At 46.9% G+C, this 13,634-nt stretch overlaps 1 pseudogene; it reads right to left on the bottom strand.

The window, feature by feature from the left end:
• Nucleotides 1–8,362: 8,362 nt before the first annotated feature.
• LOC119274568 lies at nucleotides 8,363–11,983 on the bottom strand (annotated as a pseudogene).
• Between the last annotated feature and the right edge of the window lie 1,651 nt (nucleotides 11,984–13,634).

The raw sequence follows: 13,634 nt of genomic DNA, 5'->3' as shown, positions 1-13,634 counted from the left end.
CGTCAACGCCACCGGAGCCGCCGTCGATGCCACCGGATCCTTCCTCGCCACAACTGCCTCCCTCGCCGTCACCGGAGATGCCCCTGCCTCCCTCACCGTCACCGGAGACACCCTGCCTCCCTCGCCACCACTGCCTCCGTCGCCACCACCGGAGCCATCCTCTGTAAGCCCCCACCCCTCCTCTCTCTCTCATGCATAGGTTAGCTAGTTTAATTAGGTTAATTATCTAGGTTAGGGCAAAAATTTAGTTAGGGCTTTGACAGAGAAGTAGTTAGGTTAACTAATTTAATTAGGTTAATTATCTAGGTTAGTGCAAAAATTTAGTTAGGGCTTTGACAAAGAACTAGTCAGGTTAACTAGTTTAATTAGGTTAATTATCTAGGTTAATTAGTGCAAAAATTTATTTTGGGCTTTGACAGAGAACTAGCTGCGTTAACTAGTTTAATTAGGGTTAATTATCTAGGTAAACTAGATTAACTAACTAGGTTAAATAGGTAGGTTAATTAGGTTCGTTGGGTTAATAAGCTAGGTTAAGTAGGCTGGCTAGGTTAGAGGAAAATTTTATTTTAGAGCATTAGGTCAGAAGGATTAGAGAAATGGAGTTCCTTTGCAATTTAATTGGGTTCTGTCCTAGGCAGAGAAGGGTTAAAGATAATAATGTGTGTTTGTGTGAGAGAGAGGAATAGCTACATCAACATAATTTGGGTTCTGTCATAGGCAGAGAAGTGTTTAGTGAGGTCATTTTGCAAAGGTTTTTGATTTTTGAAAAGACCACTAGTTCTCAAGGAAAAGAATTTAGGAAAATTTTATTTTTCATTGAAGTGGTCATGTTATATCTTTTCATTGAAGTTGTTCGATTGTGCCCAAGTGGCTCTGTTGTTTCCAGGGAATGATGCTGAGTGGCCTATGTTTTGCCAAAATGTTGATTCATTTCTGTTCCGGCAAATTTCAGGTTCTCGATTTGTCCACTTTTTAGCAAAGGTCATGCCAAAATTTTCTGTGAATTTCGGCATGACTTGTGCTACAAACTAGGACACATCGAGTGCCCGGGATTTGCCGCACCAGGAAGGAGTCAACATTCCTGCAAAACAATAGTCCTTTTTATGTCATTATTCATTTTATTAGGTCTAGAATTAATTGACTAGATTTAATCATAGGAAACATGGCTAGCAACGATGAAGGACAGGGTTCTAGTGATTGCGACGACGTCGGGCGGCAGACGAATTTTTTAGCCTTACCGACGATCAACCGATGTTGTTGCTGGGCCCACCGGTGGCATCGGGGACTGAGACCGACACGCAGACCGGTGCTGAGACTGAGACCGGCGCTGAGATTCGGACCGGCATCGAGATCGGCGCTGAGACCGGTGCTGCCTCGGGGAGCGGAGCCAGTGTAGAACCGAAAGCAAAGAGGCAACGTGTTCCTAACAAACTCAGGACTACTAGACTGGTGGTCACGGAGGTGGACGATGGCAATTTTGAGCCAAAGGCGCACGAGGAAGCGCGCGCGTGCTACGGCAATCAAATAGGCTGCATCATACGGACAACCGCCACCATCAACGATGAGAAACTACAGAAGATAGAAAATATGAGGAGCTCCCTCCTAAAGAAGTTTCACCAGATATTCTTGTTCCCGAGCCGGAATGAGAAGGATTATGAAGATCCAGACGAGGACCTGAAGAAGATAAACAAACACGCCATGACCAAGTTTAGCGACGCGTTGGCCGCCTGGAAAAATCGAGTGAAAGCAAAGATCAACGACGGGGAACCCTACTCCGAGATTGTAAAGGATAATACGACAATCACGGAAGAGCAGTTTCTAATATTCAAGGAGGCTTGTGAGGCCGAAGCTGCCAAAAAAAAGTCTAAGTACATGAAGGGGATTCAAAAGAGGAACATTGGGAGCCACCACCTCGGAAGCCATGGTTACGGCGGAAAGAGGTCCAAATGGGCCAAGGAGGACACGGAAGCCGCGAGTCTGGGCATCCCAGACCCCTTGGCGGATTTCACCGTCCCGCAGGAGAGTGACGTCCTGAGGGCCCGGCACCGTTGGGACCCAGTGAAGAAGGTTTACGAGACAACACCGGTCATTACGGAGTTCATGAGACTGCTGGTAATTTTAGTTTCTGATCAATTCGACTACACACGTTAGTCATATTTGTAAACGATCCTTGTGCCTTTTGCAGAAAGAGCAGCACCGGATTGCGACCAAAAGCAACTCGCCGTCTGAGGCATTAGCGAGGCCGAAGTGGGACACTCCGTTCAACCGGGCGTTGAACATATTGAAACGACAACCGGTGGATACTCGACCGTCGTATGGACGCGTGCATGGTGTCGGAGACGGCGCCACGTGGAAGAAGTACTACCGTGAGACCACGGAGGAGAGAAAGGAAAGACGGAGGTTAACTGAAGAAAACATCGACAACAAGGTTGAGATTGTGGTTGAGAAGAAATCATCTCACACAGTCGCAACAGCGGTAGCTGCCGCAAAACAGGCAATTGCAGATATGTCTACTTCCTTGGTGACGGGCGTTTTCACTTGGACAAGGCAAAATCCAAAAAAAATGCAGAGGACTTTCCCCTTGCTGACTTCTTGGGAGCACCTGCTCCCGCACCGGCTCCTGTACCTGCTCCCGCACCTGCTCCCGCACCGGCTCCCGCACCTGCTCCCGCACCTACTCCCGCATCGGCTCCCACACTGGACGTGCTCGGTGGTGCCTCCTCTTTGGCTGAGCTCGACGCCTCACTGTATCTGTCACACCGGCCCCCTTAATATAAATGTATAATCTCCCGTTTTCGTTGCCTTTCGGATGTCTCACGTCGCAGACTTTTCTTTGCAGGCCGACGAAACCCCGTGCACCATATTGTACACCATCGGCGAACAGAAGGTGGGCATGGGGAAGGCGACGATAATGGAGCCAAAGGAACCATTGTTCCACAGCCGGCCGATCCCCCCGAACGTCTTCAAGGTTTCTGTGGCCAGTATCAAACCGGGCCACGAGAATTTGCCTCCTCTAATACTAGTGGGGGATGACGACGAGACCCCGCGGCGGCTTGGTGATTGTTGTAGTGGGTGGGTCCTGTTGTGGCCAAAGAGTCTGCTTCGTCTAGAGGCAGCCGGGAGCACACCCACGAGCACGCAGCCTCAGCAAGGTATGAACATCAACACCCCACCTACCCAATTAGCGTCGGGTGTCGGGTTGGGTGATAGCGGACGGGGTAAGGAGGAGGCTCCATTAGTCGTTGTTGATGTCTCCATGGATGAGGATGAGGATGACGATGGCGCTGAACAGTATGTCTATACTGGCGCCTCCTCAGGGTTTGAGCGTCATGAGTCGGTGTCTGAATTACCGTCTCAACGTATTATTGACGACCTTCCGGTAGTAAAGAAGCCTAGGAAGAGAGCGAGGAAAGGCAAAAATGCTGATTCTATGATCCAGGCGCCTCAGCAGCCTCGGCTTCAGGACCGTATAGATATCCCCGATGCGGATAAATGGCATATCCCTGGTCAACCAATCCTACCTGCAACAGCGCTACGGGCCAGATTCGGTGTTCTAAGGAGACTTCATGACGATGTGCTGCGGGTAGAGAAAGGCCTCATCGCCTCGAAAGATCCAGGATACCCACTCTACGCGGTTAACGTTCTGTGGCAAATGTCGTACGTCGACAGCTTCCCTGCGGATAAGTTCTTCCTCCGATTGGATTACATATTCGACATGTTTCACGTGAAGAAGCTGGATTTTACGTTTGTCCGCCTTTATGCCTTGCACATGAACTACATCATTGGGGTTGAGCAGATATGTCATATCCGTGTCGCTGACCCATACTACATGCATGAGGGCTTCTTGGGAGTCTGTGCAGGGCAGCGTGAATACGCGAGGGATTACATTGTCAGTTTCATGCTCGCCAATAAGGACAAGGAGGCGATTCTCGTGCCTTATCATCCCATGTAAGTCATCTGCGCTGCTATCCTTCCTTCGATTTCAATAATTCATTTGCACGGTGGAGGCTAATTAATTTGAGGTGTACTTATTTTGCGCAGCAGCGGGCGCGCCGTCCTCATCATCCTCTACCCCCGATTCTCCCATGCTCTTTACTTGGACTCGTCAAAGAACATTCACAAAAAGGATTACACCCACATCAAAGATGTTCTCGACAGTGCTATGTTTTACTACCAAGCAAGGGGTGGAGAGGTTAGGGACAAGAAGAGAAGGGGCTGCAGGGCCGCCTTCAGCCATAAGACCGACTTGTGCTGCATCCAACAACCGAACAATTCTCTTAATGATGGATTCTATGTCCTACACCACATGCTGGAGTACAGACGGGATCACCAGAACCTTCACATGTCACCTAGATCTGGTGATGCCCATATTCTGCAATGGGCAAAGGACATAGGAGATATCGAGGATCATCGACTTCGAGCTGAGTTCTATAACATCCAGCGCGAACTTGCCCAAATCATCATGAAAGAGGTCATCGAAAAAATAGGGATGTTCTACGGAGAAGGACAAATGTCGTGGGAAGACGTCCGAACATGGATAGCCTCTCACCATCTCGACATGAAGCCTTTCACTAAGCTCGGGGACTATCTCCCTGACCTCGATGGATGGCACGGCATGTTGGAGTGATTGTCGATATATGACAATGTGTCTGTTTAGTCCATACTTTCTGTATGACAAAACTTTGAGTTATGCGCAGTGAAACTTTATTTGTGATGTAATTAAACCGTCCTCCTTCTCGACTAGCGAAGATCACTCTAGTTAGGGCATTTTGGGTACGATGAACTTTATCATTTATGCTTATGATATGTTGTTTCTATTTTTGTCAAGTCTGTCTCTTTCTGTTGCTCAACTATATATGTTGCATATCATCGACTCATGTGACGATGCAGGTGCATAGATCATCGATGGAGAAGAAGTGCTAAGCCAGGAGTATATACACAATGAGTGGCCGGAGTGTCAGTCCCAGGTGTTACCGGTTTCCAGTTTCCGAGCGACATGCAGTAGTTAGTTTAGGTTCACGCTATTGCGAGAGAGGGATACAAACTCATGAACTCAAAGTGATAGCTCTTCTCGTGTATACCATTGTTTAGATGGATGACGATGTATTTGCAAGTAATCAAGGACTTGTATCGCTATTTTCGAGATGATGACGAGAGACCACTTTGTGTTGGATGATGATTATGATGAGACTATTTGTATGTATATGCTATGATTACATTCGTGGTCTCGCAGGCATTTGTATGTGTATCATGATGACATTTCTATGTGCTAAAGATTCTTCTATAAAGCCGGTTCAAATACAAAACAAATATGCCCAAAAAAACAAAAAACCTGTTAAATTAGCAGTAGTGAGTGTATAAAAGTTAGCAGCAGCGCCGCGATAGCAGTAGCGCGTCATCGCAAAGCGCGCTAGAGCTACTAGCAGTAGCGAGCTTCCAATAACCGCGCTGCTGCTACACTTGTGCAGCAGTAGCGCCGGTGACCACGCGCTACTGCTATGTGTTAGCAGTAGCGCCTTATTAGTAGCGCCCCTCCCCGCGCTACTGATACACCTAAAACTTGCGCTGCTGCTAGCCTTTTCCCTAGCAGTGAGGTATTGAGAACCTGTGCTCCAACGCAAATAAGTAGCGACGGACGTGCGCGTCCTCCTCACTGACACGGTGACACACCACCTTCGCGGGGTCCTTGAGCCTCTGGACCGTCACTGGCCCACGTGACCGCCACCAAAGAAGGTTCGGGTCAACCACAGGCTGGCTCCTCACCAACCTGCGCCTCCCGGTAGGTAGCGCCTCCCAGTACCACCCCGGCGGAGCCCAGTCCCAGATATGGCCCATCTGGTCAAGCAGGTGTCGTCCTCCGCCGACTCGACGACGAGGATGCGGGATAGGCATCGTCCACGTCGATGTGGGAAAAATTGCTTTAACTAAAAAAATAGCAACAAGTTCTTACTAACTAGTTCTATTCATTCAATTAGTTCTTACTAAAAATAAACTTACTATAAATAAAAATAAACTAGCACCTAATTAGTACCTAGTTCTTACTAACTAATTAGTACCTAGGAACTACTGTCCTAATTACCATATAAGTATCCATTTTTTAACTAGGTTCGTATTACCTAATTAAATATGGTTAATACTAATTGTAATTAACTAACTAGAACTAAAAATATCCTACGGTTCATACTAACTAGCACTAAATAGCTAGGGTTCATACTAAGCAGAGAAGAGGGAAGGGGTGAGTGCTTACAGAGGGCAGGGAGAGAGATGGGGTCGGGGGAGACGGCGGCACCGAGGCGCGGCGAGCCGGGGTCGCGGGAGACGACAGCGAGGCGGGGTCGGGGGAGACGGCGGCGAGGCGGGTCGAGGGAGACGGCAGCGGAGAGCTAGGGCAGGGGCTCCGGCAAGGTCGAGTTTGAGGAGGAGGACGCACAGGCGCGCGACGACGTCGAGGGGCAGACTCCGGCGAAGAGCGAGGGCAGGGCCTCCGGCGAGGGCGAGGGGAGGGGCTCCGGCTGAGGCGACGAGGGGGAGAAGAGAGAGTGGGGAATTGGTGGAGGAAGCAGAGGAGAGGGAAGACCACGCGGGGGGTTAGGTGAAAATAGCTTTAGCAGTAGCGTGGGGAGCGAAAACGCGCTGCTGCTAAAATCCGTAGTAGTAGCGCTATTTTTAGAAGGGCGCTACTACTATACCTAGCACGTCGGGAACGATGTGGCAATTATAGTAGTAGCGCGTTCCGTTCCTGCTGCGCTACTGCTAAGTGGATAACAGTAGCGCCCTTTAAGCCAATGCGCTACTGCTAAGTAGCAGTAGCGCCTCATTCTAACACGCGCTACTGGTAAGATTCTGTTATAAGGTTTTCCCTAGTAGTGATAACCTCATTCACAAACTCGTGCTCATTCCCATTGCAGTCATGCAAGAATTTAACAGCAACTAGATGACCATCATGTAGTCTTCCTTTGAAAACTAAATCATAACCACCTTTTCCAATCGGTGAGGATGGTGAGAAAAGGCAGCTAGTCATCTCCGCTAAGGTTCTTCGGTATCTCATGTTCATAGAAAGACTGCAGCGCTTTTCATCATGGGGGAGTCTGCAAAAATGCTGAAGTATGGCACAAGGAAGTTATACGATACAATCCAAATAAAATCGTACATCCATCCGAAGGCAAAGCATGGAAGTCGTTGGGAATGTCAGAATAGCCATATGAGGTGATGGGTTCTATCCATATGGTATGTCGTCCAATCCATACAGCTGTTGGCCCGTGTTTATAATTCCGCTCAATCTCCTTCCCGGTGCCATAATGCAACGCAAGACCATGTTCTTGTCGCTCATCATTCCGGGGCCTGAATATTCGGGGAAGCAATTGGGTGTGTTTATGCAGCCGCTGGTGGATGATTTGCATCATTCTTTGTACTTTCCAAGGTTGATATACGACCGGTATATAAATCACCGGCAGGGGTAGCTTTTGTATACTAACAAAAGGAGAAAAGCAATAAAGAAAAGCAAGGTACGTCAAGAGCCTTTGGCTATAATTCCATCTATCAGTTTCCCGTGTCGCCAAGTTCACGAGTGTTCCACCGAGAGGGTCGCTCCGTCGATCATGTTCATATCGATCCTATACGCGTGCACGTAGTGCTAGCTAGCTACAAAATCAATCAAGTTGCTAGCTTTGCACAGACGTGTTTCAGCTCCTGGTGAATTGATCTAGCGATCAAAAGCCAACAGCATGCGGCCCATTGTGTTGCTCCGATCTGGGCCGTTACATGACCTCCTGGCGTCCTTACGCCACCGCTGGCTGTCTGGTAATGGCCCATTGCCAACAATTCAGAGTGCGCATCCCCGTGCCGCCGTGGCCATCGCAGAGCATAGTCGGTACCCTCCAACCCCTCGGACCAGCTCAGCCTAGGTTAGGGCGGCGAATGGGGAGCCATGGTAACGGTGTTGCCTGAGAAGCGGCACAAATCCTCGTCTCGCCAGCAGAGGAAGAGTAAAATCGGAGTAGAGCGGTGGTCGCCGGCGAAGTTGTGTACGCATGAAGCAAAAAGCACGACGGCATTTCCTCGAGTGGATACCACCTACCGAGCAGAGGAACATGTAAGTATACCGCCTTCGATTAATCTGCTTGCTTCGAATTGCCATATAATTAGGTGCATGTTTAGATGGATATACACTTTATATCATGATTCTACAATTTCAGCCTCACAATTAGAGCCTAAATCACGTTTATTCAGTTTTGGGGCGAAATTGTACTCTGGAAGATCTTGCTACCTGTCTGCCTTTTTTTTTGGGGGAATAGCTGTCTGCCTTTGGCATAAGGTCCAATAATTTTATCTATTTGAACTTGGAAGGTGGAACACAAAACTCATCGAACACCTAAGAAAAAATTTGGTCTGAAGTCTGAACTTCGTGCTGTGTATACACGTAGAATACAGTGATCTCAGAAATCTTCAGTTATCAACTGGTGAGTGGTACAACCTTCCTATGTGCTAGTTCAAATATGACACGCATTTAAGTGCCTATCGGAGAGAAATGGTTGGCGTTGACATCTCCATCCACAAGCAAAAGTTTGTTCTCACCACTCCTATTGTGCAATGAACTCAATGGTATGACATTGTATCTCTTCTGTTCTTCACGCCCTTCCCAACAGCCTAGCTGAAAAATCATTATATGTTACTCTTTAAAACCCACATTTAGTGATATAGTGATTATTTGTGAACTTAGACAATGATTTTCATCAACGGAGCTTCAATTCAATAGATGTTTGTCTGAGTTTTATTTATAACCAGAGAAGCAAGATTTAGGGATAGAGCCACCCTTTACTCTAGGTCATTCGTACACAGCACATGGAATATGCACATCAAACTAAAATTTTGCCCTTCTCTACAATCTTAAAGAAATTGCTATTATTTTTTCCAAAGAAAATTTGAATTTCCAGTCAGTGTGCATTAGCAATTCCATAATGATTATGATTAAATGTCGAACTTAGTTGAGCCTCTTCAACTTCTGAATATACTCTAGTACAGGTTACCTTTTCAAAGAGGTGGAAATTGTTGTGTGCTTCCGGAATTCACAGGCCTTATCTCCTCGGATGTCATAGAGCGTGCACTTTGTACGTTCATACTGTGAGCTGAATTTCCGCTGAAATTGGGGATAAGCAAGTAGGTCAAGTTATTGAAAATATTTTAAAATGGAACTTCACGGTAAAAAGGGAACACAAACGGAGTAGAAGTATCTTACAGTAGTCCACTGAAGTTTTGCTTCGGTGGCATGACCATTTCATCTAAGCTTTTGTCGAACATTCCTATCACTTTTGTTATACTAGGACGATACACAGGTAATACTTGTATGCACCACAAGCCAATCAGGGTCATCTTTCTTGCAATTTCCTCAATATTATTTGTAACTTCACATGCTTCTAACCCATCGTCTTGAGCAAAGTGATCATAAATCCAACCTGGGAAATATTTTTCGCTCGATTTTTCAGCCATTGATTTCACATTTTTCCTGCCTCCAACCATGTCTAGCAACATCATTCCATAACTATAAACATCTGACTTTGTTGAAACAAGTCCGAAGTTTCGTGAGTGAACTTCTGGAGCAATGAATCCAATTGTACCTCTAGCACCAATCATTGAAAGCTTGCTCTCCTTGTTACGACACAGTTTTGCAAGACCAACATCGGCAATCTTTGGACAAAAATCCTTGTCTAGAAGTATATTTTGAGGCTTAATGTCAAAATGAATGATCCGTGTATTACAACTATGGTGCAAATATTCCAGTCCACGGGCTATCCCAATCGCTATCGCATACAGCCTCTCCCATCCTAAAATTTCTTTTGGGTTGTCTGAGTAAATGTATCTATCCAAGGAACCATTGCACATGTACTCATATATAAGAGCTCGTTCTGATCCCTCCAAACAAAATCCAAACAGGCTAACAACATTAACATGAGAGGTCCTGCCAATGCTCATAACCTCATTCACAAACTCCTCCCCATTCCCTTTGCAGTCGTGCAAGAATTTCACAGCAACCAAATGACCATCAGGTACCTTTCCTTCGAAAACGACACCATAACCACCTTGACCAAGCTGCTTATGACGAGAAGACGTTATCTTCATTACCTCTTGAGTATGTGTATCTTTTTGGAGCAAGTGATCCATATGACGCTATCATGGCCCTCATATTGCCTTTCAGTGCTGCTGCTTTTCTTTTTCCAGAGAAGAAACCAGTTTCTTTTACCCGTCATATACCATATCAGCACATAAATAGATGGGAAGAGCAGTGCTGCAGCTGCTGATATCAAAGCTGGGATAGAAGTAGATGTTACTTTATGTTATAAATGAGAGGTCTGAAGAGACAATATGCTCATCTGGATCTCTAGACTATCAATAGTTCAAATTTGTTAATCTGAAAGAGTCCAACACAATAAAAGTGGTAACAAGCTAAAGGGGAAAAGGTCATATATATTTGCTCTGAAGTAATTAGTCTTATATTATGCACATGCTGAGAGTTTGCTTGTTTAAACTTTTATTTGGAATCAAAGCGAAAGATTATGCAGTATGATTTTTATAAACTTTTATTTATGTTTGAAATTCACTAAATTAACTATTGAGGCTTAAATGATTATACATGGAAAGTTTTGGCTTACCTATTGTTATAATCCTCGTGCGAGTCGTCTTGCTACCTGGAATATTGCATCATATTTAGTTCAAAAGGCAAGACCATGCAGTAGTCTATTATTGGTTGTTTTTCGGAGAGAAAGAAACACATGCACCATATTTCGAATCTTCAATATTTGCGAACGATATGTACAAAATAAAAAGAGGTGTCGCAAGATAGTGTAGACCTTGGATTACATGTCTGTACTGTTTTACATGAATAACTATGTCACTTTTTTTCCCTCAAAAAAGAAAAAACGGTCTCCATTTTTTAAAATCCCGACCGGTACGTACCGGCAGAAGACACATTACCCATTTCTCATATACCTGGAGTTGCAGAAATAGTCTACATACAGGCTGACCTGTTGTTCCATAGATTTATATGATGGGAGATGGAGTACTTTCTACTTAATTACATTTATACCGGAAGTGGAGAAGAGAAACAAGATGATAAATTTGTAAAGCCACTGAAGATGCTGTTCTCTAATCCATAAATAAGTTTAACGGAAATAATTTTTTTTGAAAGTGAGCTTAAAACTGAATTCGACAAGTGAACTTACGTGGAACGAGAGTGGGCTGAGGCGGGCGACTCCATGTCAAGCGGAAGCCATCGTTGAAGAGCTGCTCGTAGCTCGCATTTATCCCCACCGACGAGCCCGACACGGGCACGACGATAGCAGCGCAGCCTTCCAATGCATAGCCGGCGTAGTCCCCTGTGGCGTCGTGAGGTACTCCGGCGCGGACAAGCACCTCCCACACGTTCGCGCATCTCACGCTTGTCTGCACGAGACCTCTGTCCTGACGTGCCGCCACCGCGGCCGCCGCCGGCGTGCAGTTGTACAGGATGAGGTTCAGGTTGACGGGGTCGATCCTAAATGGCCCGTTCAGTTTGACTGAGGTGTTCCAGATCGGTACATGGCAGCTGTTGCGGGCATGCCATAAATCCAGCTTGTCTAGATCAACCGCATACAAGCTGCGTTGGTCGTAAGAGATGCTGAGGATTTCAAAGCCGATGTTGAAGAGTACAGAGCTCCGTAGAGTTGGATGACTGCGGTTAAGACAGGCAACATCGACGTCCTGGTAGGAAGCAGAACCGCATGATCTTCCCATCTCTATGCCTGTGAACCAGAACGGATGAGAGACGACATTGCCACACGTCTTGGCCGAGCAGCCTCCCCCCTGCTGCTCCTCTGCCAGCACGAGCATCAGTGGCAGCCACCACACCCCGACGAAGACCGAGAACCAGCAGCAGCTGAGAGACATGGGAGCGGATGATTTGGAGATATATTGTAGTAGTAAAGAAGGCGAGGTAGGTGGATTCGGTGGTCATGGGCTATGGGAAGGTAGAGAGATAATACCGTTGTCGAAGACGAACCATCATATATGTGGACTGCAAGCGAGAGGAGTACTACCATTGGCCGGAATATTCCACGAAGTTTCCCAGTTGGCCTATTGGACTGGTAATCCAGTGGCCTCTGAAATTTCCGTGCAACGACTTTGACGGGGTCCATGGCCATGACCTCCGTGAGCCAGTGAGGTGACTGGGACCAGGATGCTTAGCCTGATTATTACGGTTCCGGTTGCTTTGTGATCTTGTCAGCTATCTACTCCAACGCATTACCCCAAACGGACATCCATTTTGTCCGGATTTTGTCCGTTTGGATAGAGCAATGGGTCGGCGTCCTGCAGTTTTCCTGAATGCACCTGTCTTGCGCTCAACACAAAGCCGCATCTCGACCGCATCTCGTCCGGCTGAAAGCTCTATGTGACTATGCAAATAACCAAATAAAATCAAACGTTGCAAATAGTTTTACAAAACAAATATTTCCGCATCCAAATAAAAACACAATCAAATAATTTTACAACCCAATCGAAATTGTCTTTAATAGAAATGAATTGATACATCTACTTGTTACCAATGTGAGGTCACTAGTTTGAAGAGCACTCTCAAAGTAATCGGCATAGAGTAGGGCGTGGCCGCTCTCCCTATTGCGATTCAGGGCCGGAGCATGAACTGGGATTGATCCCCTGAACCGAGGCCGCTGCCTAGCAATGTGGTCATCGTCATCCGAGAACGAATCATCTGATGAACAAATGAAGTTGTGAAAGAAATACTCCCACCATCCATGGTACCTTGTGAGCAAAGTGTCAAACACCTTGCGGTCATGGCGAAGACGCGGTCAGAAAAAACACTTCGAGCTCCCCTCACAGCCAGCAAAACAAGATTGGCGTTGGCGGGGGCGCTAAGCGGCTATTCAGCCCCTGCCGGAAGTTGTTGGTGTCGATGGGCAGCGTCGGCGGCCGTAGCTTCTCTCGCACCGGCTATCGGAACAAAGAACCACTAACGCGGCCGTGGGCCGGCTATGGCATTGGCGTGATCGTGGTTCGGACAGCCTGGCAGGAAAGCGAGGAAGGCGGCCGGGAAAACGGGTTATCGATGAGGTCGCAGTGGCGATGGCGTGGGGCAAAGGGAGGGCATGTGCAGAGAAAAGGGGGTTGTGTCCCTGACGGGCTGGCCTGGGGGGGACAAGGGCGTGAGTCCCGCCCGGCTGTGCGTGTCCGTTTCAACGCAAACGCGGCCAAAATTTAGGCCAGGAGTGGGGCGAAAGCGGACGAAAAAACGGATGTTTGTCGGCTTGCTCCCGCGTGTTGGGCCGGGTTTTGTGTTTGTTTACCAGTAAACGGACGCGGCTGGACCATTCGGGGCCGTGCGTTCGAGTTGGCCTGAGTACTTGAACTGGTTGAAGAATGATCTTTCGAAAGAATAGGTGCGATGTTATGCAACCCCTCCGAATATCACTGTTTCGGCACTTGAGTTTTTTTTATGTGAATACCATAGTTTGCTTTTCAAGTCAAAGGTGTAAGAATTGAGAAAATAATGAGAATCAATGTGCAGAGTTAATTTTCTGACCTTGTTTTAAAACTATGCAAGAGTGCTGCTGTAAATAAACATTTAACGATCAGTCTTGCTAAGTCTC

The sequence above is a fragment of the Triticum dicoccoides genome, chromosome 3B (assembly GCF_002162155.2).
Source record: "Triticum dicoccoides isolate Atlit2015 ecotype Zavitan chromosome 3B, WEW_v2.0, whole genome shotgun sequence".
NCBI classification, from domain to species: domain Eukaryota; kingdom Viridiplantae; phylum Streptophyta; class Magnoliopsida; order Poales; family Poaceae; genus Triticum; species Triticum dicoccoides.
The sequence above is the reverse complement of the archived record's forward strand: the minus strand, read 5'-3'. Positions and strand labels throughout refer to the sequence as shown.